The following is a 27,035-nucleotide window of genomic DNA, read 5'->3' as shown; positions in this document are numbered from 1 at the left end:
GATATCTCTAATAGAAAGTTAGGTTACTGTAGGAAATTGACATGTTGACAAATTCTGAGTGGGTTTTTATGCCACAACCACCTCTGTGGTAACTGCAGGACCAAAGTCTCTAGTTCTTGTCTGTAAAACCAGGACTGAAGTTCTGGGTGACCCAAGTGCTGGGTTGTAGAGTCCAAAGGAAGCCAGAGGTCTTCTGCCTGGAGGATTTACTGATCCTTTAGAAACCACAATGGAAAGTCTATAGTAGCTCTGGCAGGACTACAAAAACCCTAGTCCACTTCTTTTCCTCTATTGAGCCAACAGGAAAATACATCTAATTTTTAAGATGAAAGCAGCTTCCACCAACCTCGTGCATAGATTCCACTTTGAGAACAAAATGCAAATCATTTGTCCATAGTTTTAAGCCTGAACCAGGGAAATGGAGGAAAACCCACTACAGATAACCAAGCCTAAACTGATAACTACAAACCTGCTGTCATCCTTAGCATTTCACTTAACTTGGTTATTTGCTTCCCTTTTCTTTGCCAAGTGAGAAAGAGTCTTCTTGCATGTTCTGCTAAAACTCAACCACCTCCTTAGACTCCCTACACCTTCAAGTTACAGCATTCCCATCAGCTGTTCTTTAAGACAACTAATCCCTGACCTGACATGAGATAACAAGTAGGAGTCATCTTGCTGAAAGTTCACTTTCTACAACTAGACAGGTGTCCACGTCCAACTCAACGGTAACAGTCGAAAGCCTGTCTCCCACCACAGCATCTGAAGAGAAACTACACTTAGTCTTGACGCCTTAGGACTTTCTACAGAGTCCATTAGTTATTCCATAGCTCTTAATCTTTTTCCACTGTTAAATTAGAAATAAAGAACTATTTATATAGCAAACATTTTCTAGTCTTAGATTCCAGCCACTGCATCTTGTTACAGCTTGGTACCCATTCCAGACTTCTATAATACTGGACATAACCTGGCAAATTAACTGCTTTTAGTCCTCTAAATGTCACTTCTGAAAACCTCTGAAAGGGAGGAATGGACTGTCTGAAAGCTCTCACTGTGAAGCACAATTTTCCAGACTTCAAATCATTACTATCTCCAGCATTTCCATGGTCATTTTTACAGACATGCCAACTTCAGGAATGGATTTAGTATTCCAAGAGTGGTACTTGCACAGGTCAGCAGAGGGATGACAGTATCGCCTGTGTTTATACATCTAAATGCTGTACTAGTCCACTTAGCTATTCTAACCACTTTGAATAATATCTACTACTTTGCAGGATCACTGTTTTCTGATTTAAAAGGAAGACGGACTCTTAAAGTTCACATAGGCTACAAAGCCAAGACATTTCTTGAGTAAGTCACAGAGCATTTTCTTTTCCACATTTTCTGTCCATTACAGATATAAACTGAATGAGGAGCTTTTAGGTCTGATGTATTTTTAAATAAAAATTACTGGTGTAGAGAACAGAAGGAAAAAGAAAAAGTCTCTTTAAATCCTGTCAGATACCCTTCTTATCTGACCTGTGGGATGCTTTTGTTTGCAATGGAATGGGTCCAAAATAAAAAGGAAAACCCTTGCTTTTCTCTTTGGGATCAAGGGCTCTTGAAGGCACAACACTGGTGTTATTTGTTTGATCTATCAAAGCAAGGTCATTATCTACTTTGGTCATGGAAAGCCCCAAAAGTCTCTTCTGATACACTAGAAAAGCCAGTGGCCAGTAAGACCCATCATTCCTCTGCACTCTCTGCATGAGATTTTCTCGTCCCACAGTCCCCTTCTCCTGGAACTGCAAAAGCAGATGCCTCCATCTGGATGATCCCTGAGGAACTGACCTAATTCTCAAGCCCTTTTTCTTGGAAAAAATAAAGCACAAAAGGTGTTAAGACTTAGATCTAAATATTGTACAAATACATGTTTTGATGATTTCCCTTCTTCAGCTCGACTCATTTGTGAACATTTGATGACAGCCCAAAAATTTGCTGTTGTCTTTAAGTATAACAGGTGAATTCCAAAACTCAACATTTGGCCACAGGAGCTTCAGACATCCACCTTGCTTGACTTGAATGACGACTGAGAAACCAAGCACATTGCTCTTGTTCAAAGTTTCATGCAAGCAAACCCTTCATGGTTCCACTTTTATTTAGACCACAACCTTTTTTTGTGAAAACATTATCAGCTTTATGATTGGTACAGTGCTTTGACTTTTCAGAAAACAGTGATTGGTCCAACTGTCTTATATCTTAAGGAGTTCTATTATTAAGAAAATAATATAAACAACCCACAAAACAAAGATAAGATCTGCTTAATATAAAGTTGGGAAACATAACAGCTTCAAAGGGTGCTTTTCTGAAGATCTCCAAAACTAGCCAAGATCCTCTGCTGTGCCTCCTATTTCCTGAAGAGGTGAGTAAGCAGAAGATAGTAAGAAATTCTTTTGCAGCCTTCATCAACAGACAATTGAATTTTTATCTCTGCTTAGCACCAGCCTGATACTGTTCTTTCAGAAAGCGCTCGCTTTCAGACCCAAATCTTTATCACTTGGGAGAATGCTCCTTGATTTATTTGTGAGATTTATGTCCACCCTGGAGATCTTTGCTCTTGTCCTCACACCCAGGCATTGTTTGAAAGCTCACTGAACTCTCTTCCATTAGACTTTTTTTTAATATATGCATTTTTGATCACCCTATCCAAATAACACCAATTTAGTTTAGACATGGTGTAACTGTGGTTGAATAAAGAAGGCAAAGCAGCTAGTATCATTATTTCCTCTCCCCAACAGTACTTCCTCTAGGGCAAAGCAGCTGGAAACCCATACTGAAGGTTCTGTTGGTCAAATCCAGCATGGCACATCCTCTGGGATGGGTTTTAACCCTCTCCTAAGAATGAAGAGAGGGAATTTTCACAATTGCTTTTGGATACTAAACATGGAGATCATGGCAGCCCAGTCATCATACATTTCAACACAGGCTTCCACTCAAAGAGCCTGATGACTTTCTGACATGCTTTATGAGTAGGCTCCTAAAGCAGCATCTTCATCCCCAATGCACACTAGTGATGGACTCTGTCAGCATCCTGTTGAACTAATTACTTCTCTTTTGAATTGACATAACGTTCTGGACAGTATGTGGGAGAACGAAGGATGGAAGGCATCTCATGGATCAACAGGACTGGTTCTGTTATCACAGACACAAATCTAATCTCCATTAACTTAAAGAAAGAAAAATAGCATGCTTGCTAAAGAAATGACAGCTATGGGTCCCTGAGCCAAGAAAAGCTTGATTTTAAAGAAAAAGAGGAAAAAGAAAAAGAAGAAAAAGAAAAAGAAGAAAGAAAAAGAAGAAAGAGAAAAAAAGAAAAAGAGAAGAAGAAAAAGAGAAGAAGAAAAGGAAAAAACTCTGAATTTTCTCATTTATAGAAAAAGTCTTAAATCATTCTTTACTAGGAGGTCAGAGTTAATTGGATTTCTACACCCACTGAGCCTCTTTCAAGGGAGGCTTGGTCCCATATTCCAGGCCTCGAACATTTAATCAGCTTCCTAATAACAGTTAAGATTTTCTAGGCAGGCTACAGAAGAGAAAGTACTCATTCAATACCAGTAGTCCATTGCCACACTTTCCTATTACAAGCTTGTCAGCTTGCCAATGCAGAGAACTTCTAGAACTCCTGCTTGCTCTCTTCCCACAGAACACAAAGCAGCATATTCCTTCAGAAGCTCTGTTCAACCTCCCTTTCTCCTCTATGAGCCTGCATCTTTGAGACAATGGATAAGAGGAGGCGGACCACTTCCTCTATTCATTTGCTCAGCCTGCTGAAACGTCAGATCTGTCTGATCTTGCAGCAGAAGCATTATCCTTTGTTCTGATCAGGTTGCACAAATAGCTGTGCTTGTATCAATCCCCAGAGCAGAGATTTTTTTCATGACCAATATGATTACAGCTCATGCAACACCTTGGGTCCTACTAAAAATGTTGCAGTTCGTTTTCCCCCAGATCCAGGAGTTCTCCTACAAAAATAACCATTCAGTGCTACACACTGAGGAAGAACGGGAAACTGTAATGCTGTCACTACAGGTATCCTAGCCAAATAAGCCAAAATATTCATAGCCTCACCAAATGAGCCCAGAGGCATAAGCAGCACATGAAGGGCCTCGAGTTGAAGGAGTTACATGGATACAAGACGATTATGACTCCCAAGACATCACACCAGTTCTCTGCAGGTTAGGCGCTCCCCATGCTGATCAGCAACAGCTGCCTTTACAGGTCCTGACAGCTTATTTCTTCCCACACAGACAAATTGGGCTGGCCCCAGCCACCCCCACCGCTGTGGTGACATACCTTTGCCCAGAATTCACACCTGGACTGCTTGCAAGCCATCTGCAACTGAAGAGACACAGGTTAGCCACTGCCAGGTTATATGAATATTCAAAGCGGTAAGTCTGGTAAGCAGTTCAGTTTCCCACACTGACAGAAGAATAATAAATCACCATATCTACTGATAGAGTTGTGAGCTCTCAAAAGGTTACAAAGCATAGCTTTAATTTTCCCTTCCCCCTGTTCCACCATAATGCACACTACTTATGAAAACAATCCCTTCCTTTTCCTAGGGCAGAAAATCAAATTAACCAGAAAACACAGCCCATAGGTTCTTCAGAACTTCAGCCTGTCAGAAAGTAGTCCTTCAGGTTGGAGGTTGAACTTTATCTAGTACCTCCAAATTTCTTATATTTTTGCCTAAGTGTAAGTATGCATGCTGTGTCGTCTCTGATATCAGGTGAAAGCCTGAATCCCCATTTCTGGCTTCTAGCCAGGATTTAAAGAGGAAAAAAATTTGCTAATCCATGGTTTGCAATGAAAAAAACACCTACCACGGGGGAGAAATCCTCCTGCCTTTAGCCAAATCTAATCTAATCTTTCCTCACAGCTGTAATACCACTCTGAGTGCTTCACTCCCTAACTTTAGCTTCACATATGGAGCACAGGGAATTACTGATACAAACCTTTGTACAAGGCCAGTCTGAAAAAAATACATAAATGAGTCTGATTAACACTCCTGAGTTTACAAGCAGAACCAATACAGTTCCATGAAAGTACTGGCATTTTTAGTAACTACAATACCCTCCAAAATGCAACAGCATTATATAGTTTCTGTTTTGTAAAGGCTTTGACTTTCCTTCTATTATCCCAGTCTTGCTTTAGCACATATTTTATATTAGAATGTGTTCCAGGAGGCATATGGCAACAGAACTAGGTCAACCATTAACCAAATAACAGGAAGCTGCTCTGCAGAGCACGCCCTTCAAAGCTTGCTTAATGAGCTAGCTCTTCAATGTGTCCTTCACTGAGGTTGAAACTAACAGTTCCACAGGATTTTCTTTAAAGCCACAAGGTCACCCAAGCTAGGCAGCTACTGGACATGACAGGCTCTGAACAGCCATCGCAAAGTGTAAAGGCATCTAGGTCAGATGTTAAGAGATGAAGAATGCTCCACAGTCATGCATGGGTCATTGAACATCAGGAACCAGTTCCAATAATTTCTTCATCTTACCTGTGAGCAGAACCCATCCCATCATTAATCTGCTCCCACAATTTCAGCAAAGAACACAGGAATTTGCCTTTGTAGTGCTTGTGGGGAAGGATACCATCACTAGAGTTACCATCTCTCTGCCTCCTTCCATGCTTTTCTTTCAGAGGATGGCAAATTACTTCCCAGATGAGAGTCAACTCCAAACACTTGTACGGTTTGAAAAAAAGGACTGATATTAAAGGTTGCAAGTCAGCCTCTGACTAAATTCTTCAGGTCCTGTTTTCCCCTTGATCTTGTTGAGATACATACAGGACTTAATATGATCTGTCAAATCAGGGAGAAAAAAATTCCAACATCATTGTTAATACCTTCATCTGTTCCATCTCAAGCTTACCAATTGCTTCCACTAAATATCCCATTCCATGCTTTTAAGCAACCACAGATGCCCAGGCTTGAAATGTAAGTTATTAGGACTCTGAAAAGCATCAGGCACCGCACCAAGGAACAGAATCCAGGAGTAACATGGAGGTTAGAAAAAGTTCTGATTCATATTATACTGTTAACGAAGCAGCAGAGATGGCCTGATCAAATCGTTTCTAAACAAATAAAGCACTAACACTTGCCAGCACTCTACTTGAAAAGACATTTGCATACAACAGCCATTGATATCCATCGCACAACTGTTGCAATAACATGATAACTCAACAGCCATGTACCAAACAGAAGTATCAACTTTTCAAACTCAAAAAAGGCAACATCAAGCTATGTGACTACAGTCAAATCTTGACATGAAGCATATATGGGTATTAATATTAGTCTTCCAATACCCTCAGAAAAATGGATACAGCCTCTTATCTCTTTATCATCATCTTTCTTTTGGACAATATTTCTACAAAACAAAACATTCGGAGATCTTGAAATCATTATTTACCCAAATAAAGCCAACACCAAAAAAATCCTCTCTACACCATTGCCAGTGGTAGACTTATGTTCCTCTACCATTTCTAACAGGAAAGTGTGCCGAGAACATATATGTATCAAGAGTTTCCCCAGTAGTTCCCATCTATCCTTGTGACATCAAAAAAAAAAAAAAAAAAAAAAAAAAGGCAACACCCCCCACCCCCCAACCGTGTCTAACAGACATTCTCCTACTAGTGCCTCCATAACTGAGAACTGCTCTGTAACCTGATGTTTATAAGATGGGAACTTAAGTCCATCTTTCTGGTGCTAGATCCTGCTGGTCTACCAGATAATAATTCCAGTTCCTAATTATCAGACACAGGAAATGATGAGGCATCCATGATGACAGAGAAAACAGTCAGTGTGTGTGATCATATGTCCCTGCAGATTGCTTTGTATCTTAAGCGACAGCTCCTTGCTGAAACAGGCTAACTCAGTGGAAGACTGCCAAGCATGCTGTGGTGAGATTATCATCTTAGTTGTTATTTATAATAAACTATCTTCAGCAAATAGCACCTTTTTCGGTATGAAAAAGTCATGTACAATGTATTTTCTTTGCAGTATAGAGATGTTCTATGAGAAAAGGTACAGACAAAATCTAGAAGCACTACTCATTTGCATATGAAGAAACACTTCTGATGAATGCTCTCCAGTGTGTTCTAAAAACTGTTCAACACCACTAGAAAAACCACAAAATTACCAGCTACTAGAAAATAAAACCTGCAAGGGAAAGTACATGGACAGACACAACAGAGCAACCATACCTTAGAAAAAGTATCTTGGTTTGCTTGCATCCTTAATACTTTTGATGCTGAAACAGCTACCACAACTTGGAGTTATTTATGGAGCCAAGAAAAAGTTCTACCCTGAGAGATGGTGTTTGAGTTTCACATAATTCTTCAGTGAGATTTCTTTTCAAGTGTCCTATGCAGAAGTGCTAGACTCCCATAGCTTCAACCAAAAAATCTCCTGAATGGGGCCAATGGAGCAAGGAGGACTGCATAAGGATGAAGTTACTGCAGAACAGAACAAACAGTCTCCACACACAAGCCACGTTTTATATGCATCCCCTCCTCCCATCACCAAATTGCAACTGGGAAAACATACCTGTGGGTTGACTACTCCCGCACTCCCGCTCCAGTTTTTAGGAACGTATGAAGAAAGTCATACCTTTGCAGGGCTACCACAGAACAGCATCTAAGACAAGGATTCATTCAAGGGGAGCTGTAATATTATTCTTTGAAAATCCTGCTGAACAGGCAATAGAAACCATGAGAGCTCTGATTATGAAGTTCAGCCCTGCCATGCCTGTCAGGAAGCAAGCTCTGGTATTCTAGAGTTTCCCAGGCTGCAGCTACAGGAAGGTATCTCCACATGTTTTGGGGTAAAAACAAAAAACAACAAAAACCCCCAAACGAGTTGACCAGTCTGTGACTGAGCTGACAGAAGACATATTACTAGATTTTTAAGTCCACTGAAAGCTTAGCAAGCCTATTTAGAAATTCTTTTTCTGCAGATTTAGACAGTCGTGTAACAGTATTTGGCTCTTAAAAAAATGGTGTCACAGCAATTTGCTACTAGCTTTAACCAAATAGGAAAAAGAAATTCTAATAGGACATTCCTACTAAGAAAGCAGAAACAATAGCTTTGTACCGTTTCTTAGTAATTACAGAGTTTCAAAGTCTACACAGTATCACTTAAAGTATTTCCTACCTTTCTGCATTTCCCAGCTGCAGTACAATGTTCTCAAATGGTTACAGCTTTTGAACAAACTGTCTCTGCACTAAAGCCAAAAGGATGTACAATGAAACTTCATCTGAAGCTCAGGACTTTCACATGACTGAACTGTTCTTTCTCCAGATCTGCTTAGCCCTTCAGCCTCCCCCCAGCCCCTTTTATAATCCATCAGACATGCTTTTGGAGTGCACTTCACTTGTTTAAAAAAAAAACAAACAGGTTCAAAAAGAGAAAGAAATGAAACCCTGCTGGGCTGAAGTTTTCAGATGACAAAGCAGAAGGTAATCGTTTAATACCAAGTATGAAAGCAGCATAAAAGGACAAGATGCAGAGGGGAAAAATCTATTTAGGCTTCCTGCACTGGCATGAAATGGCTGCTTTCCTTCTTACTGCCAGCTCCCATGCTTCATGTTGACATTACACATCCTGTACTGTAGATCCACCCCCATGCTGATGCTTGCCCAACAGAATTATCTCCTGCGTCACAGCAGTGGTAACAGAACTGCTGGCTCTGCAGATCTGAAAGCACCATTTCAATGCTTAATAGATGCAGCAACTGGACACACTACCAGATATTCTGGGTTGGTTTGTGGCACTCTCAGCGCTGTATTACTTGGCCTAACCTTCTGTTAACCAGATGGTCTGTTCTCCCCTTGGGACCAAACCATTAAACTTTATTTTATTAATTTCTACCCAAATGCAGGGACAGTTTACAGCACTTGTGTCTGGTTTATCTCCAACAGGGTTGCTAAGATGAAAAGGACCTAAAAATAACTGGAAATGCTGCTTCACACCAACAGAGAACAAGATCTTTTGGAGTAAATATTTAAGTGATCTGCCAGATGAACTACCATAGCAGTATGAACCACATGGATAGCAACTTGTATTATGTACACATATGCAAAGGTACACACTCCTGTCATTGTAGAAGGGCCTGGGCTGCATTTTCCCTGATCCAAAGCACCTCCGTCTTGAACAGGCAATTACCATATTAGTACCTATTCAAACCAATCCCTTAAAAAAAAGTGTGAAAAGCCATGGCTTCCAAACCCACCAGAGTTACTGATGGGACTCCAGAATGCATGAACATCATCTACAGGCAGCAGAGCAACATGAATGTTCTCACTAGAACACCTACAAACTCATATGAAACCATATTTCAGGGACATGCCAGCATTAATTAAAGTCAAAGTTGAGTATTTACAACACACATGCTCCCCCTGTCAAAATAGAAAGAGTGAGAATGAAAGAAAAGGAGCACATGAATGAAAGTGAAAGAATTATCTAATGCATAAGCTCCTGTTGGCTCTTGCAAATTAGCTACAACCATGCCCTCACATGCAACCACAAATGAACATCTCATGTATGTAGGTGGTAGTTGTTGAAAGCTAAGGGCATCTTCTATTCAAGATGTAATTTCTAAACGCCTCCCTGAAAACTCCACAAGAATTAGTCCATGCAGCTAAGGATTTGATCTTCAAATGTTTACTCACACGAGTAGCTGCAGTGAAATTCAAAATCAAATCACAGCAACTATTCACATGAATAAGCTTTTACAGTATAAGGGCTTTAGCCCCCATCTTCTATTATCTGCCAAATGTACTACAGTAACAAGAAAATGCAATGGTAGCTGAGGTCTGACCTATTAAAAAGCCTTTGTTAACGTTCCTAACAGTGGCAGTGAGGATTTATTAAATAAATAAATAGAGCATACATGCCTACACACAAAACAAAATCCTGGGAATGTAAGAAGAATCCTGTAAAAGTTGCTGGTTTACTGCCTTCCAAACAAAATAGGAAGCCAATCCACATAAAATCTAACCATAATAAATCATTAAAATCTGTTCTTCATGGCTACCACTACAGTGCAGTGCTTCCAAAGCAAGGCTGGATTCACTGTTCAGATTGCTGCATGCACGCATTTGTCTGAGGCAGTCCTCTCAATCTAGAGCTCCAAATCTCTGCAGGCTGGGATGTCAAGTATGTTTAAATAGGACAGCACTGCTATTATCCAACTTCCCACATGTGACTAACTTCTGATGTGGAAGAAGATCACAAACCATATTCTTCATGCCTCTCAGGCAACTAAAACACTGTTTTGGTCACCCACCATTACTAAAATTCTTACTCAGACATGAATAACCCTCCAATCTGGATGTCAACAGATCAGCAAGCATTGCCTTCAGCTCATAAGCAGACTGCTTATTTCACCTGTAAAGAGGATTAGATGTCTTCAGCACATCAAGGAAACAAGCATGAGAACAGACTGTGTGGCATTTTAGCTCCATCTATCTTTAAAATTTCCATAAAATTTTTTTATGTCCCATTTAAGTTACTAACTCATCATCATATGACTGGCCTCCACTGCCATGACATACAAAACTTCAGTGTATGGTGACAGGCCCCCCAGAAAGTCATTCCACAACCTGAAACATCATCTACCCTTCAAACACACTAAAAATAGATTCCTCACCCCCTTGAGGTCTCAGCAGCCCATCTGATATTACAGTACAGTATTAACAAACCTATGTAGACATGAATTCTTAAAATAAATATCTTCAGAGATAAGACCAGAATACCAGCAAGCAAATTATATTCCTGTATACCACTGAAGTAACATGGGCGAACCTGTGGAAGCACTAAAGGACCATGGAGGGCAAGGAGCATTTCGTGTTCATTTTGCATGAGCACATCACAAGCAACCTTTGGTCAACCCGTCTGTCATCTTGCCAAGCAACTTCTGACTCAAGGCTTCTGGTCTGAAAGACATTTTCTTAGTGCAACCTCAACAGTTTTTATGTGGTTCCTTGGGAGAACAACACGATGAAAATCTTGTATTTCCCCCCCTGCTCCACAGTAGAAGGAGAGAAGCACATTTGTAGAGGGTGCAGAATGGAAAATTCATTGTAGTATGTTATCACCTCTGTAATCTGATAATTTAAAAATAATTCAGGTTTACTCATTTATTCATGCAGCTGGGAGATCCAAATATATTGACGCACTCTTTCAGCAGCTCCAGTGAGTAATACAGTTATGCCCTTGGAGCCAGGGATTTCAGGTCTCACACATGCACAGATAACCTGGCAGAAGAAATCTGCATGCTCTTGAGAAACAACAGCTTCTTCTCAACCTACCAGGGTGGAAACACACTAGGAGCCAGCACCACCAAAGGGTTAAATACATGAATCCTGCAAGCCCTGAGCTGAGAGCCATCATACATGCTGATTCACAACATGGCCTTCAGTCATATTTACCTCCAGAAGGCCTGATAAAGTCCTCCTCTCCCCAGGTCCTGGTGGTATCGCACACTGGGCTGTTTAACACCATATGCTTGATCACAGACAAGAGAACTTGACCTCTATACAACCTGACATAGCTGAAAGCCGATATGCTTTCTCCCCACTGCCCTCCCCCAACGAAGATAAAAGGTCATTTAGACCAAAAGGAACTGGTCCACACTGACTTCAAGTTACATGAATTCAACTTTTGAGATGCACTCCTGGCCAGGAATCCAAATCCTTTCTCGCAGGGCTGCAAGCCACAGCCATATGAGAGGGTAGGAACAATTCAACAGTCAAGAAGCTAATTAACCAGGCTGAGAGCTGTTTGGCTGCTCTCAATTTTCCATCAGCCATTTGTTAACATTTTTACACTTGTCAAGTTATTTAGCTGAGCATGATAGAAGCACAGTTTCAGAGTCCACCAGTGCTGGAGGTCCTATATCCTGCAGCCAGAGCCACCCAGATGTAGAAAAGGAAGGGAAAAACTGAAATGCAAGATCAGAGCTTCCAATCAAATAAGGAGAGAAATAATTCCAAATTTGTTCATATTGACATTTATTTATTTTTCTGACAGTACAACTTTTCACACAACACAGAAGAAAACAAGATGAGTCCTTATGGCCATTGCCGTCCAAACTTTGCTGCATTACCAACTAAATTAAGTAGATATTGTATATATAGTCTCTTCTTTCATACTCACCACAAGCAGCAACACACCTGAGAACACACCATCAGTCAGAATCAGTAACATTGTAACAAAGTGGCAGGTAACCCTAGTTCCCATCTCTCAAGTGCTTGCAAACAGAGAGCAGGTCTGCTCCAGCCACACACACCAGAACCACTCCCAAAAGGAGATTTTTCTTATCTACATATTGGTTTGTTTCAACACACACAGCAACAGAATCCAGCACCAAGGTCTTAATTTCCAATATCCTTCTTAAATCCTAATTATGCCTATTTTACTGGATAGAGGGACGGATGGTTGAAGTAATTAAAAAAATTAAGAGCAAGGTTTAAAGGGCTGTACACTAATTCTTTGGTCTCCTTAGTGTTTGGTCAGAGAGGCCTAAAACCCCATTATAAAGAGCCACATGCCCACAAATCTAACTAAGTCTGACTGGAACTGAAGTTCCAAGTGTGGGTTAAAACAAATAAATATTCACGGGCCTCTCCAAGTTCTCTCCAGAAGCAGTTTGCTCAACTAGAGATGCACACTCATGCCTGATTCACTGCATCCACTTCAAGACCAGCACTCTTCTAAGCTGTCTCACAAGTTTAGCAAAGACTGGACTGTCCACTTTGTTTAAAAAAAAAGGGGGGGGAAAGAGGAAAGGGAAGTGGGAAGAAGTTGTTAAACAACCACCACCGACATAAGCCACCTTCACCAATCCCTACAGAACTTCTGACCTAGAATCTATTCAAGCTGTCGATTTAAGAACAAGAGGTAGGCAGAAAGGAAAAAACCACTTTTCAGCATCATCAAATAGCTGAATTCTGGCACTCGGACCACAGCAAGGCCTTTATTAATGATCCCTTTCCCAGCTAGACACTAAATTAAAGTCTTCAGCAAGTCAAAGTCAAAGAAATGTAGATGCACCACCCTGCAGGTCACACTCATGTTGGACTGAAATCTTCCAGCACATGTAGTCTTCCCTTAGCTACCCTGTTTATCTGATAAAACTCCAAGTATGGGCTGCTGGAGCACAGGTTCTGTGTCACATTCCCCCATTCTGCTCTTTTCTTTGCCAGCAATGAGAGGTCTAGGGACAATGTGTGGGAGGAATGTGTTTGCCTGGCTCCTGTGATAAGTAGCTATTGCATTTTGAATCCATTTGCATGACAACAGTCCAATCCAGTACGACCCATCTTCTTCCCAAAAGGAATATCCTGTGATGCCTTCTTTCCACAACCACTGATACCACCCTGAAGCAGCACTATTTGAACCTTAAGAGCTGCAAGCGGGAAGGAAGACTTTGCTCGGAAGGAAGAGTTTGCTCATTTGGGCAGTGCAAAGAAGCCCCTATTGTCCTACAATGCCACGGAAACAGTGACCACATGTACATCAGAAGATTCCATTTTTAGCATCTTTCAAAACAAAGTCTTCTCTTTCACATTGTCACGAGCACATTGAATCCTCAGTCTTCCTATATCATTCTCTGCAATGTCTGCTTTGTTTTGTCTTGAAAAATCATTCTCCTGCCTCTCTACCCCACGCAATTGCTCTATTAGCAGCAAGTTTCCACTACACATAATTATGGCATGCCTTAGCCTACTTTTCTGTTTGCTGAATAGCTCTGCCTATTTTCTACTTGTGCTGATGCTACCATTTACTTTTCCTGACACACTAATCCTTGTATCCTTTGAAGGCCTGACTTCCTCCACCCAGCAGCTGGGGTTCTCAGGCCCCTTTCCAGAGCTTTTTAATAGCAACAGTAATGCCATTGCTGAACATCCCACTTCTTAATCTTCAGGTCAGCATAGAGCCTGTACCTGTTACAAGCACTGCAAATACACCAGCCAGTGCTGCTTACCACCCATTATCTAAATGACTAGCAAGTTATTAATTGTATATCCCTGGCATTGAAAGAAGGAAAAACACAGGCACACAATGCAAGCACTTAGCTTCTTCTCCCAAAGGCATGAAATAACTCTCCAATTTTCTGCATAATCCCCATTGGATTGTTTTATCTTCCACCACAAAGCAACAAGCAACATACTTCAACAACTGAATTCTCAATTTAACTAGTTCAAAACTAACAGTAGTCCAGTGAATCAAGTGTTTTCTCAGAATTATTTGTCCTCAACACACTGGCCTTGCAATGATTGCTACCCCAATAAGCTCTCAGTAAGTCCCTTCTAATCACTCATGACATTGATGCTGTGCCTACAGCTCTTTATGTTGACATTATTAAACATGTATTCTTAAAGAGACTATATTTGACTCCACTCAAGAACAATGACTGCACATCCCGAGATGTCTCATTTCCATTTTCTTCAAATTACCAAATAAACATAAACTGATTGTTTTTCTTGAGGGATCTTACCATCTTCTACCCAAAAAGCTGCTTTTGGCCCAAGCCAAAAACCTACTGTATTCCCCGTAGACAGCAGCTGTGGAGGTCCATAATTATATTGCAAAGACTAGACAAAAATGAAGAGACTTTTCAATCAAGGGGAAATAAAAGGCATAGCACTGTTGCTAGGTCTGGGACTCATGTTCTGATAACCAATGTGTCTCAAAAATTACTACAAACCAGTCACAACCAATGATGAGGGAAGGCTCTTTTCCAAACACGGCTTAAAGAAAAGTTCCTTCAAGTAGTGATTACGCAAGGATATTTTGAGTTACTGCAATAACACATGCTGCCTAAAGCTGAACAAAGCAACTGTACCAAGATCTTCAACTCCTGAAGAGCTGAAGAGAACACAGAAAAAATTAAAACTGTACATAAGACTGTAAGTTTCAAATATAAGACACCAGAAATAAAGACACTCCTTTCACCATCTCAAACCCTCTCTTTCAAAGCCCTTCAGAGTTGTTTGTACTGCAACATCTGGCACAGCTTCATAAAACTCAAGAGATGAGGGGCAGACTTTAGATCTTTGGTATTGTTTTTAAAGCTAAAAGAACAAAATGGAAAAAAAAACCCAAAACAATCTCATGTGACTTTTTATTTACCTATGTGTTCAACTTCCCAAATACAAGCTGAAAGCAGAAGAATACTTCCAAAACTCAGGACACAAGTGAGGACTGCATTCTATTAAATCTAGTCCCCTCATTTGGAAATTTCTACTAAAGCCTTTTCACTACAACCAACAAGATAATTATCATAAGTTGAGCTATCTCCCTTCCTCCCCCCTTTTCTTCTTTCAGCACTGGCATACAAACCATGCTATTTTAACTTCTTTCCTGTTCTCCCAGTTTTTCTGGAACATTTTATTTTCAACAGTCAACTCATTTGGAGAAGTGCCATGCTGAAGTTCAACCGTTTACAATGTTAACTGTGTCTCTGCCAGCAGCTGAAGACTTGCATCACACCACCTTCTCCAGCACCTCTTGATTAAACAATTTGAGTTCCTCTGTCTGAGAGGTTAGCAGATGTTTAAGCAGCCTTCATTCTCATCATACTCCTTTTTTTTTTTTTCTTAAAAATTATCCTCACTCCCTGACGAGTAAGGTGGCATTTCTCATCCCCTCCTCAAGTGACACTTCACAGATCTCCCGCTCACCTCCTATGGACCCATATTATATTTTAACACTACCTGAAAGATTTCTGTTAAACCCTTTTGGGCAGATTGCTCGATTATTTAGTACTCTAGAACAAAGCAACTGTTTGGAAAGCAAGCATTTAGACTGATGAAGTTCAACATTTTTACTGAAGCCAGTAATTAGAAGTTCATACTTGATCACATCTTGATCAAGTATGCAAGTTAAGCAAATCATACAGTTCTGGCACTAGCAGCAGACCTTCTTCATCCAGAACAAGTTCACAAAATACATTATTTCATTTCAAAATAGAGAAATATCTGTGAAGAGAGAGTTTACATTATTTTTCTACTACAATGGATTGGAAGTATAACAAAGGATAAGGAAACAAAATATGTGAAAAGACACAAAGACATATTGGCCTTTGTAGATCTTTCCTGACATGTCAAAACAGGATCTCCTTCCTCTAACAGTATGCTTCTTCAAATCACTCTTTTCAATATTTCACTGGGGGTTTTTGGATACTACACATTTTGTCCCTAAGTTTGCTTAGTGATAGGTTCTTAACAGGGCAGCGTTAGTTAATGAATACTGCACAGCTATTCACCAGTTTCACACTTTTAACTGCTTTTTCTGCAGTTTCTTACTACAAAGCAGTGTTCTTCTGCTCAGTTTAAGAAATCATCCACACCATGCAGAGAAAGTGTTACAGCAAACTGGAGCAATCTCAACTTATATTGTGACTCTACACAGGTTGTTTGGAGCAACAGGAAAACTCAATAGGAAAAACTCATTTACACTTGTTCCTGGGAGTTCCAAATTTCAAAACATATCTTTGAGCTTTTCTGAAGCAACCTTCCTCAAACTGTAAGCTGTACTATTATAAGACTTTAGTTCTTCCCATTTCCTTTTTAAGGCTAAAATTAAACTTGTCCATTCCTTGGGGCCCAGAGTAACATCTGCCAGATGTCCAGACATCTATGTTGAACAGAGTTCTTCTCCAATACTTATCAACTCTCTTTTCAATCACTCGTGTCTTCATAAAAGTCAATCCTCCTTTAAGTCAAAGTTCACAACACTAAAGAATGTTATAAAATTTACTGAATTGAAATTATCATCTTTTTTTTTCCACTTCCACTTGCAGTTGTTCTACTTTCCATTTCCAGCATCCAATTATGTACTCATATTCTTCATAGTCTGAGCATACACAACATATTTTTAGTTTTCCTCTTGTAACAAAATAATTTTTTAAAATTATGGAAGGAAATTCTAAACATAACCTTTTAAATTTCTCAGCAATGTAATCCATTATGAACCTAGTAAAAATGTATAAGGAAATCAAATCATTGCTTAAACATTTTTAAGCACTGGTCCATAGGCTATGTATAATAAGGTTGAGAAAAGCGATTAAGAAAATCAAGTTTATATACTGAAGAATAAGTATGCAGAAGAATATGAATGCAGTTTCTGTTAGAGCTTGCACCATGAAAAAGTTCTGGGTGCCCACAAACCAAAAGCAATTGAAAGCCATTGTCCGAATGAAGAAATTTGTGCCCAGTTACAAGAAACATTCAAGTCACCACCATCTCATGAATTAAGATTATCTTTCTAGATCTCCTTTAAAACTCACTGTTGGGTTTGGGGTTTTTTTTAGATTTGTTTTGTTTTAAAAAAGAAAAGAAGACCCTCAGCTCATATTTTAACAGCTAGGTGTAATTCAGTTTATCTGGGCAGAACTACAGCAAGTAACATCATTAACAAGACTATCATTCTCTAAAGCGATTTCAGTCTCACCGTGAAGACCCCCCCCCCCAGAAATAACACCACTCTCAATCCAACTCAAACTGTTGCAATGACGTTTGGTTTTCTAGGGTGTCTGTCACCACAGGAGAGAGGTAAGAGGCCCTCCCATAAAGATCCTCAGCTTAAATCTCAAACTTGTTCTTGGATTGCACATGCCACATTCAAGAGCTATATATCTGTAGGGCACATTGTAGTGCAAGCACTGAGTTGACCTCTCAAGAAGTAAGAGGAGATTCAAAATTCTGAACTATGAAAACAAGCAGATACCTAAGAAGATGGCATACAGTCTTCTTATACTGGAGATGGGTATTTAGGATCTGACCCAAACAAGCAAAGGTCAGCGGGGACTTTTGCAGTTTCTTCGGCGCCTGCTGATTTAGACCTGTGCAGAGACTGCAAAGGGCATCAAAGAACATCACTTCAGGGGGAAAAAAAATGAACAGTTAACGTCCCTCCTTACTTTGTCAAAATGTAATATTAAACATACCTGAAATGGTATATTCCATGGCCCACTTCTGAGAGATGGAGACAACCACAGTATCTCAGTAATTTGGGCGATATTATCAGCAACCAGAACTTAAGAAATGCACAGCTGATAACGCCATATCCTTCCCAAGTATATTAGATTATATACTAAACCATTTCTTCCATAGCAAAAATAAAACAAGGGCATTGATTTTAACCTTGCAGCAGCTGGATCTCAAGTCCATCGCTAGTCATTGCAATCCTCAACTCTTTCTATTCTCTTTGCACATCTGGGAGCATGTTCTGATTAAGATTCACTGGTCCCCTATCCTGTCACTTACACCTCCATATGTAACACATTCCTTCTTAAACTCTTCAGAGTAACCTATGTATGAACATTACTGATACCTTTCTATGGAGCTGTGCCTTCAAGCTCAGTAGCACTGCACTCTGGTACCCCGCTCATGCATTTCAGCATGTAGTTTGAATCTGGGGGGAACTGCATCTACTATGCAACTGATGCGCAAATTTAGGTTGGTGGGAAAAGAGTGAGGCTTGTTTTGAGTCTACTCAAAATGGTTTCGGATTAAAAGGTGGGTTAAAAAAAAGCAGACAAATTCCTGTTCAACTGCTATCTCACTTTAAAGATCTTAGGCTTCCATAATGACATTAAAATCATAACAAGAATGTTGCCGTAAGTTTTCAGGAAAAAAAATTTTAAGACACCAAAAAGACAGCTGTGAAAACCGTTTCTTTTTTTTCCTAAGAGAAATTATGTATGTTATGATGCTCTGAGGAACCTACTAAAAGCCTGCCAGTATCATTTTAATGCAACCTAGTGCGTGGGGAGAAATATTGCATCTTAATTTAAAATACATCCAAAAGAAGGAATGCTCTTGAAAATCAGATGTTAAAAATCCCCAAAAACAAGCACCACCATCATCATCTAGAAAAAAAAAAGACATTTCATGACGTTCTCTGGAAGAACCTGAGCAGCCTCAAGCTGCGTGCACTTACCTCCAAATGCTTTCAAAAAATCTATAAATATATGCATATATGCACTATTTCTTTGGCCAACTGATCAACCTCCTAAATTCTGTGGTCTTTAACCAAAGAAAATTATCTAGAAAGGTGACCTCCACATGAAAGCATAAGAGCAAAAAAGCCTGAGGATGTGTTTCTCTGTGTGAAGGAGAATCTGAGCAATTTCCTCCAATCCTCATTTCCTGATAGCATGAAGTCAGAGAGAAGACCCATCACAATGTTGTACATTGAAAAAACTGAAGAAACCTTAGGGGGAAAAATCATGATTAAGCCAGCTACTGCCAGCAAAGCTTCAAAACATGGAGAGACATCCACGATGTTAGGAGCACTTCCCATCTCAGCTTTGTCTACTCTCTCTCTCCTCCATTTTCTGGTGGAGCTAGAGAACATGACATGGCTTACCTGACTCAGATCACAGCTCTCTGCCAAACTAGTCACTTCCTCTTAGACATGCAAGCAGCTTCATGAGACAAACAGACCCCCACAGACACACACACAAAAGCAGCAGCAGAAAGCACTCAAACTTGAAGGTCTTTCTCCTTCCAAACACCAGAAAAACGAATTAAACTTTTCCTTTTTCTCCCCCAAAAGAGGGAGGTGAGAGGGGGAGAAATCCTATCAGTTCACAACTACATGAAGCTCCAGGAGGATCTGTGTGGAGAATAGAAACCACAATGCTAAGAGGAGCCGGGGGGGGGGGAGTAGAAGGTTACTCCAGAAGACATAAAGAGCCTGTAGACTGTGTGTGCATGTGTGCGAGAGCGAGGAGAAGCTTTGTGTTGTGGAGCCTGGACTGGAACCAAAGCAGACAGCTTGCAAATGGAGGACAGGGAGATAAAGAAAGGGAAAGAGGGGGAGAGATAGGGAGAAAGCTGCTCCGGGTCGTTGAGAAAGGGGCAGGGGAGAAAGCGCCTTCTCCCTCCCCTGGTTTAAAGGTAGGGACATCGGGGAACTGAGCAAGAAGAAGTGGGCTCCTTCCCCTTCCTTTCTTCCCTTCTCTCTTTCTCTCAAAGGAGAGCACAAGCGTGTGTAATGGCTCCTGCTCTCCAGCTGAACGCTGTCCTCCTCCAAGCAACCTCCTGCGAGCACCACCAGCCCCCCAGCCCCGACGCCGCCGGGGACCCCGCATCCCAACTCCAGGAGAGCCGCGGTGGGGGCACCACCGCCGGGGTGAGGGACCAGCCTCGCCAGCGGCGAGGAGGAGGGCAGCGAGAGGGGACGAGGAGAAAGAGAAGGAGAGGAAGAGGGGGAGAGCAAGAAAGAAAGAAAAGAAAGAAAAGAAAGGAAGAAAGAGGTCACCCGATTGCCTGGGTCGTGCCAGCACGGAGCTTTTCTCTCCTCCGTGTCTCTCCCGTCTCTGATCCAAGTCCACACGCACAGCACCATCCAGACCTCGCACACACACACACATATCCTCTCGGGCACCCCCCCAACCCGAAAGCTCGGCTGATATCTCACTTATCTCCCCATATCTCCCCCCCCCACACCCCTTAATGCAACAACAAAAAATTAATTAACCGCCTTCCTCCTCCTCCCACCACCACCACCACCACCACCAGCACCTCCTCCTCTTCTCCTCCTCCATGCAAGAGACTTCTCTCTCAAACAAAACACCCCGCTCTCGCTCCCCTCTCTTCTTTTTTTTTTTTCTTCCTTTCTTTCTTCCTCCTTCCTCCGTTGACCGAATGAATGGATTTCAGAGGAAGGTGGTGGAAAGAAAGAAAGACAGAAAAGACCAAACAACAACAAAATATATATATACACAGACACACGAGAGATGATCTCTCCAATGCCAAACCGGAGATGGGTTTTAATTGCAAGAACTTACAGGAGCGTCCCGGCACTGCTGCTCTTGCTGCTGCCTCCTCTCCTCTTCCTCTCTGCCTAGCTCTTCTTCTTGTTATTGTTGTGGAAGTTGTTTTGTGAGTCTCATGTGCTCCTTGCCAGGTCTCAGCAATGGAGGATCGCCATCTTTCCCTGCTTTTCCCCCCCTCTCTCTCTCTCCCTCTCCCTCTCTCTCTCTCCTTCACTGGTTTGCTGCAGCTGCAGATGACCTGAGATATCCGTCTCTCTCTCTCTCTCTCACTCACCCTCTGTGTCTCTCTCTGAATAATGAGCAACCAGAGGGAGAGAGAGAAAGAAGACAATCTCCTCTCCTACCACACAAAACGCAAGAGCACCAGGGGGTGCAAGAATCCTTTCTAACAACAACAACAACGTGTAGGGGAAGAGGAGGAAAAAGAGAAAGAAAAGAGAAGAAAAGAGAGGAGGAAAAGGCAAGAAGAAAGAGAGGGAGGGAGGTGGAAGAGGAGGGGGGAAAGCAAGCAAAGGAGAGATCCAGGAGGCAGACAGATGGAGGAGAAGATGGTAGTGATAGAGGAGGAGGTGTTGAAGATGAAGGAGATTAAGAGGAGGAAGGTGGTAACAAAAAGTTAAGGTCTGGGACACTGAATCACTCACAGGCCAGGGAGGAGGAGAGGAAGGGGGAAAGATCTGAAGAGCTTCCCCTTCCAAGCTGTTGCCTTCACAAAGCTTCCTGTGCAGGAGCACTCAGCAGCTCCTGCGATGCTCGGGGAGCCGCTCAGATGGAGCACTCTGCTAGGTCATAGCTTTCTTCCAGCCATGGCAAAAACCGGTTTCTGCATGCAGATCTGCCCCTGAGGTGTGATCCCTCAGACGCATCCATCTAGAGGCTAATCTTCCCTGAGCAGGGTAAAGAACATAAATGGAGCTGGAGGTTGCAAAGTATAAAACCAGATCTACCACGTGGTTGGTTTTTAATCCCCCTTCCAGCTCGCATTTGATGTGGAGAAAGGACACTCGAATTGTCCATTTCTGGCACGTATTTTGAAGTCTACTCCCGGAAATAAAGACAGTCATCTCCAGGTTTTTTATTTCTCACAAGCACTTAGGAGAAGAGAGAGCTTGTACTACAGAGCACCAAAATCACTTCCTACCTTGGTGAAACGTTTTTGGCTGCAAAATAAAATAAATAATTCTACTTAAAATAACTTTTGTGCCTTCCAGCACCTACTTGTCTGCTCCTTTGTGACTGATTATTTAAAACCGTGGAAACTAACGATCAAGGCTTACAAAGAAAGGTATCTTGGTGATGAAGGCAAGCAGGCAAACACAAAGCGGCTGTAGCCTGCATTTTTATTTAGTCTCGTTTCTATTAAGCATTGTGCTGCGCTTCTTCTTTTGCTTGAACCACCCCCCCCCCCCCCCCAATCTTCCTACAGCACCAGGTCAGATTCTTTCTAGGGTTACGTCTAGCACGGGGGGGGGGGGGGGGGGGGCGGGGCGGGAGGGGGGATTAGGGGTTACGTGCAGACTCAGAAAATCAATACACGGGAGTGAGGCAAAATCAATTTGAGCACAAGGGCATGACTGGTATTGGAACATCACTGGGGTTTCTCAAACCCTCAAGCGCTGCAGCTTGCATGGGTGGAAGACAGACTAGAACCACAAAGGTCCGGTTCGGGTGAAGGGGGACATCCCTCCCCTGCTCCGAGGAAGTTTTATGTGAGTGGTGAAACTGAGATGATCTTCTTAAAAGAGTCCAGATTTTACTGGCTCTGGGAGAGGTCAGGCATGTTAGAACTTCATTGTCTGAACTCTCCCAGTTCAGCTGAAGACCAAATGCAGAAATGCTAACAATAGCAATAAAATAAAATAACAAAAATCGGTCGCCCAGGTACTAGTCAAGTATTAAACACATGCACTCTCCGATCTTCCCATCCACTAGACTGCCGTGAGTACAAAGAACACAGGCAGGATCTCTCCCATTAAATCTTCTCTTTCTTTGAGCCGTGCAAGTTAATCACTAAACAGGAGAAAGATCTTCTCCCTCCTCCTCTCCCCTCTTTCCGCTCCCCCCCTTCTCGCCCCAAACAAGTGCTGTGAGAAATAGGAGGAAGGATAATATCTGGGCAGAAGGAGCACTGTTGGATTTAGAGAATCCTTCTTAAGGAAAAGGGGAAAAAACATCAAAACTGAGGATTCCTACTAAGACTACTGGTTTCATGCAGACAAATGAAGCGGACACCTCCTAAGAAGCTGATAAAAGAACATTAAGGAAAAGGGAGGGACCGTCTTTACGGCTGCCAGAATGTGCATGTGTTCTGCCTGCAATTTTCTATAAATCATCCTCTTCGCAGGAAGAGAGCGCCTGGGCTTTGCAATCTTTGACGTACCATCAACGCCGAGGCAGATAATTTACCTCTTTGTCTCTCAGCATTACACTTTAAATTAAAAAAAAAAAAAAAGAAAATAGAGCAACCCCACAACCCCAAACCCCAAAACACCTGACTTCGGACCAGCCACCCTCCAGGGAAACAACAATCCCATTTCAAAATGAAGGCTCTTGGGAGGAGTAGGCATCAAACCTCGGGGGGGGGGGGGGGAAAAAAGAAAGAAAGACAGAAAGAAAATATATCTTCATGGAGGTAGCCTGGAAATGTTTTCCCGCCTTATCCCCCCGTCCTTTGGCGAGGGGGGGGGTGTCCCTCCTGCGCCGGTCCCGTGGGGACCCCCGTGCGCCGGCGGGGAGCGCGGGTGTCCGGGCCCCCACCCGGAGTGCCGGGGAGGAGGTCGGGGCGGCCAGAGGAACCCCGGCGCTGGCGGGCAGTGCGGGGGGGGCACGGGGCGGGAAGCTTCTCCCTTGGGGTCGGGTGGTCCATAACTTCCTTCCGCAGGCTTTCTGCCATCCCCGCCGTGCTCCGAGCGCCGCCGGGGAAAGCCAACAGCGAGATGGACACGCTGGGCTGGGAGAGCCCCACCAAGAAGCAGCCACCAGTGAAAAGAGTGGGGGGAGCCTCCACGGACCGCTGATTTCGCGGAGGAATCGGCGCTTCTGGCTGCCGAGTCCAGTGGAGGCGAAGGGGGCAAGTCCGGGGGGTGCAGCACCCTCCACGGGTGGTGGGCGGGCGGGGGAGGGCTTTAGCTGCTGGGCAGCCCCCCTGGCTCGCCCCGGTGCCATGCCCGGCAATAAAGAGGTTAACCGTGCTGACAGCCCCCTGGTCGTAATTACCGCGGCGGGTTAACAGTCCCATTAAGGGGAACGAAGATAGTTTGCACCTCTCCGGGTGCCGGCGTTTGGGTCGCCGGGGACGCCTGGGGACGTCGGGGTGCAGACAAAGGCGCCGGTATGTCCTCTGGCAGGCAGCCGGGCTGCGGGACGGGAGTGGGGAAGCCCGAACGGAGCCCACGGTGGGGCTCAGCACCCCCACGGTTGGGGCGGAGGCGGGGGGGGGGGGGGGGGGGGCGAGAGGGGATTTCAGCTTCTGTGCGTCTTCCCAGCAGGGGTTGTGTCCCACCGCCGTGTTGGCTGAAGCCACAGGAAGGGGATGCTCTTGGTTTTAAATAAAAAAATTAAATCCTCTCTCAGCGACCTGGGGTAGGTCGACGATGTTCAACAATGTACCCAGAGGAAGGAGGGCCTGGCATGGGGGAAAAAACATTTTCCAGTCTCTCGGACTGGCTACATCTTTCTGTACCCAGAAAACCCCAGCAGCTTGGGCCTAAGCACTTCATCCCCAGGCCAGATCTATGCTGGTATACAATGATCCAGGTTTGCATGACCCTGGCTGACACCTGCATCCTGCTCCTATGACCACTGGAAGCCCATGGGGGCTGCACGGTGAGCCCCACGGTGGCAAGGCCACAGGCAGAGGGGTGAGCAGACCGCAGAAAGCTCAAGATGGTGCTATTCTGCCTTCCCGTTTTTTAATTTTTTAGCCAAACCCATTTCTCCATGGGCTCTGATTAGCTCCTTGGGATGGGACACTGGTACATTTAGCATGGACAGTGAACACAGCCTTAGTGAGCAGGAGACATTAGGAAAGCAATGTGCAAAATAAGACGCTGAAAGCACACTTCTTTAAACATAGTCAACAGTGAGGCAATGTTGTTAATGTCCGCTCACAGAACAGAAAGTGGCTTCTTTTCTTCTTCCATGGATTTGGAAGAGTTTCTTCCTTTTCCTGCAACAAGTTTGAGTGAACTTCCTATTTATTCTCCACTTCTTCGTGGCTATTTTATTCTACCAGACCAAGGTGTCGCAGTCCTTGTGCAAGAGGCAAGCATTGTATCAGCTCACTGAAGAACTGAATATCACTGTCTCACTAGAATATTATGTTCTGCAGCTATTGAGAGAATTTCACTTTCCTATCTACGTTTAGAAGTGCGCTGTTCTGACCTTTACTCTGGCAACTCACTTATTTCTTTAACTGCCAAGGGCTTCCATATTGTGAAGGACTTTGAGGAGAAACTGGTTGGTTGGAAGCAGAGAAATCCTTCTCTGATCCATGAAAGACAAGGGAAATCTAATCAGCAAAGTTTTCTTTTAGCAAATACTCTCATAGAGGACAGTGGATTCAAGAGGGTTTACATGTAAATAATCCAAATCTAGGCTCTTAAGAACCCTTCAGAAAATTCTTCTATTAAACCTAAAACTTCCATCCTGCTAATAAAATTTGGAATGTTTTATTTCTGGCAGAGCTCAGACTGAAATCTCTAAGAGCAAGCTCTTCACTGTAAGATCACTTTGTTATCTGCAGTGACACCTCATAATGTAGTACACATGTTGCAGACCCATAGAAAGATACATTTTTATATTGCTGGAAAATTTAAGAGAAGTATACTGGTAAGGACCAGGTTGGGTTATTGAAAGTCACTTCCTTATCTGACAGATGCATAGGTTGCAACAATTAGAAATACAGTTTTTGCTCCTTTGAGAAAACTGAATCTTCAGATGTTTGCGCAAACTCATGGTTATGTTTTACACCTGTCCCGAAGCTTCCTCAGAAACTGTACACTGGGACCAGGAGCCAAGAAGCCACTTTACAAAGGGAACCAGTCCCGCTCCAAAACCTTTTGACTTAGGCCTGAGTCAAGACTAATGGGTGTACGGTATTGGAAGGCTATCCTAGACTTCAGGGTGGATTTGGTGAGTACCGCAGGTCTTCACTTCTCCAACCTAAGAACATGACTAAAAAGTGCAGGCAGCAGAAAACCTTGTGTTTAGAGCCCACTCAAAGTCCCGGTAGAGTTAATGAAAAAAATTCCTTCGGTATTAAAATTAACTGGGTTGAAATCAAACAGAACACATCCTTAGTAACTGAAACATGAATCACAAATGGCCCTAGATCTTTAGTAAGTAATTTGTCAGTATATATCCTCTTTTCAATGATCAATTAGATTTAATAAAAGAATAAAATGCAGCCTAGTCGAAAGGGTGTTTTATCCATCACCAGAAGACAGGCAACAAACTGATTTTGGGGAAATCTGTAATTACCGTGACAAGGGTTTGCTAAGCAACTAAAGGCACATCTGGACTTCACTTCTTACTATTAAAAAACAGTGACCATGCAGCTTAATTAAATTCACTTTGAACTTTTGAAATTTTTAGAAGCAAAATATTCTTTGCTATAAGTGCATATTAAGTTTTATGAAATTCAGTTTTTCCAAAGACACGGCTGGATTTCATTTAAGTTCTCCGTGGTTTTAGATGGAGTCAGTGAGATTGAAACTGCAGTTACTTTACAACATCAGACCTTCTGAATCATGACAACTGTTTGCTGGTTAGTATAGGAACATTATATCCCAACATTATATTATACTTGCTACTAAGAAGACTTCAAGAGAAAAACAGTTTGATTTTGTCTTCAGGAGAGATAGGTACTGAGTGATTTGTGAAATGGTTTTGGATTTATTGGTCAGATACAAATGGTTTCTGGCTATATTTACTGGTCATTTTTCAGTCCCCCCACCCTGTATATTTTATTAGATTTATGCAATTCAATAGAAAGCCATTCTTAACTTGCATACCTGTGAAAAATGCATTTTCCCCTTTTTTAAAGATCTAAATGCAACACTTGCATCTCTTGATCTGTCTCTCTAGCACTCCAGTATTTTTAACACTTAAGCTCTCAAATGCCAGTCAAATAATTTTTATTCTGTATGTCCTAATCAACCTGTGTAATATACAGCCTCTGATAGATTTGAGTTCCACTTCCTA

At 42.4% G+C, this 27,035-nt stretch overlaps 1 protein-coding gene across 2 annotated transcripts in view; it reads right to left on the bottom strand.

Annotated features, from left to right (window-relative positions):
• Positions 1-21,183, bottom strand: part of ZNF462 (zinc finger protein 462) — a 95,035-nt gene extending 73,852 nt beyond the window's left edge. The window contains exon 1 of one of the 2 annotated variants that reach the window (XM_030003675.2): positions 20,844-21,183. The gene's annotated coding sequence lies outside the window, so the exon portion shown is untranslated. Of the gene's footprint in view, positions 1-20,314; positions 20,489-20,843 lie in introns of those variants that run through there. The other variant, XM_030003676.2, reaches the window with a different exon arrangement.
• Positions 21,184-27,035: the final 5,852 nt, after the last annotated feature.

The sequence above is a fragment of the Aquila chrysaetos genome, chromosome Z (assembly GCF_900496995.4).
Source record: "Aquila chrysaetos chrysaetos chromosome Z, bAquChr1.4, whole genome shotgun sequence".
NCBI classification, from domain to species: Eukaryota; Metazoa; Chordata; class Aves; order Accipitriformes; family Accipitridae; genus Aquila; species Aquila chrysaetos.
This window is presented reverse-complemented; position numbering and strand designations above follow the sequence as displayed.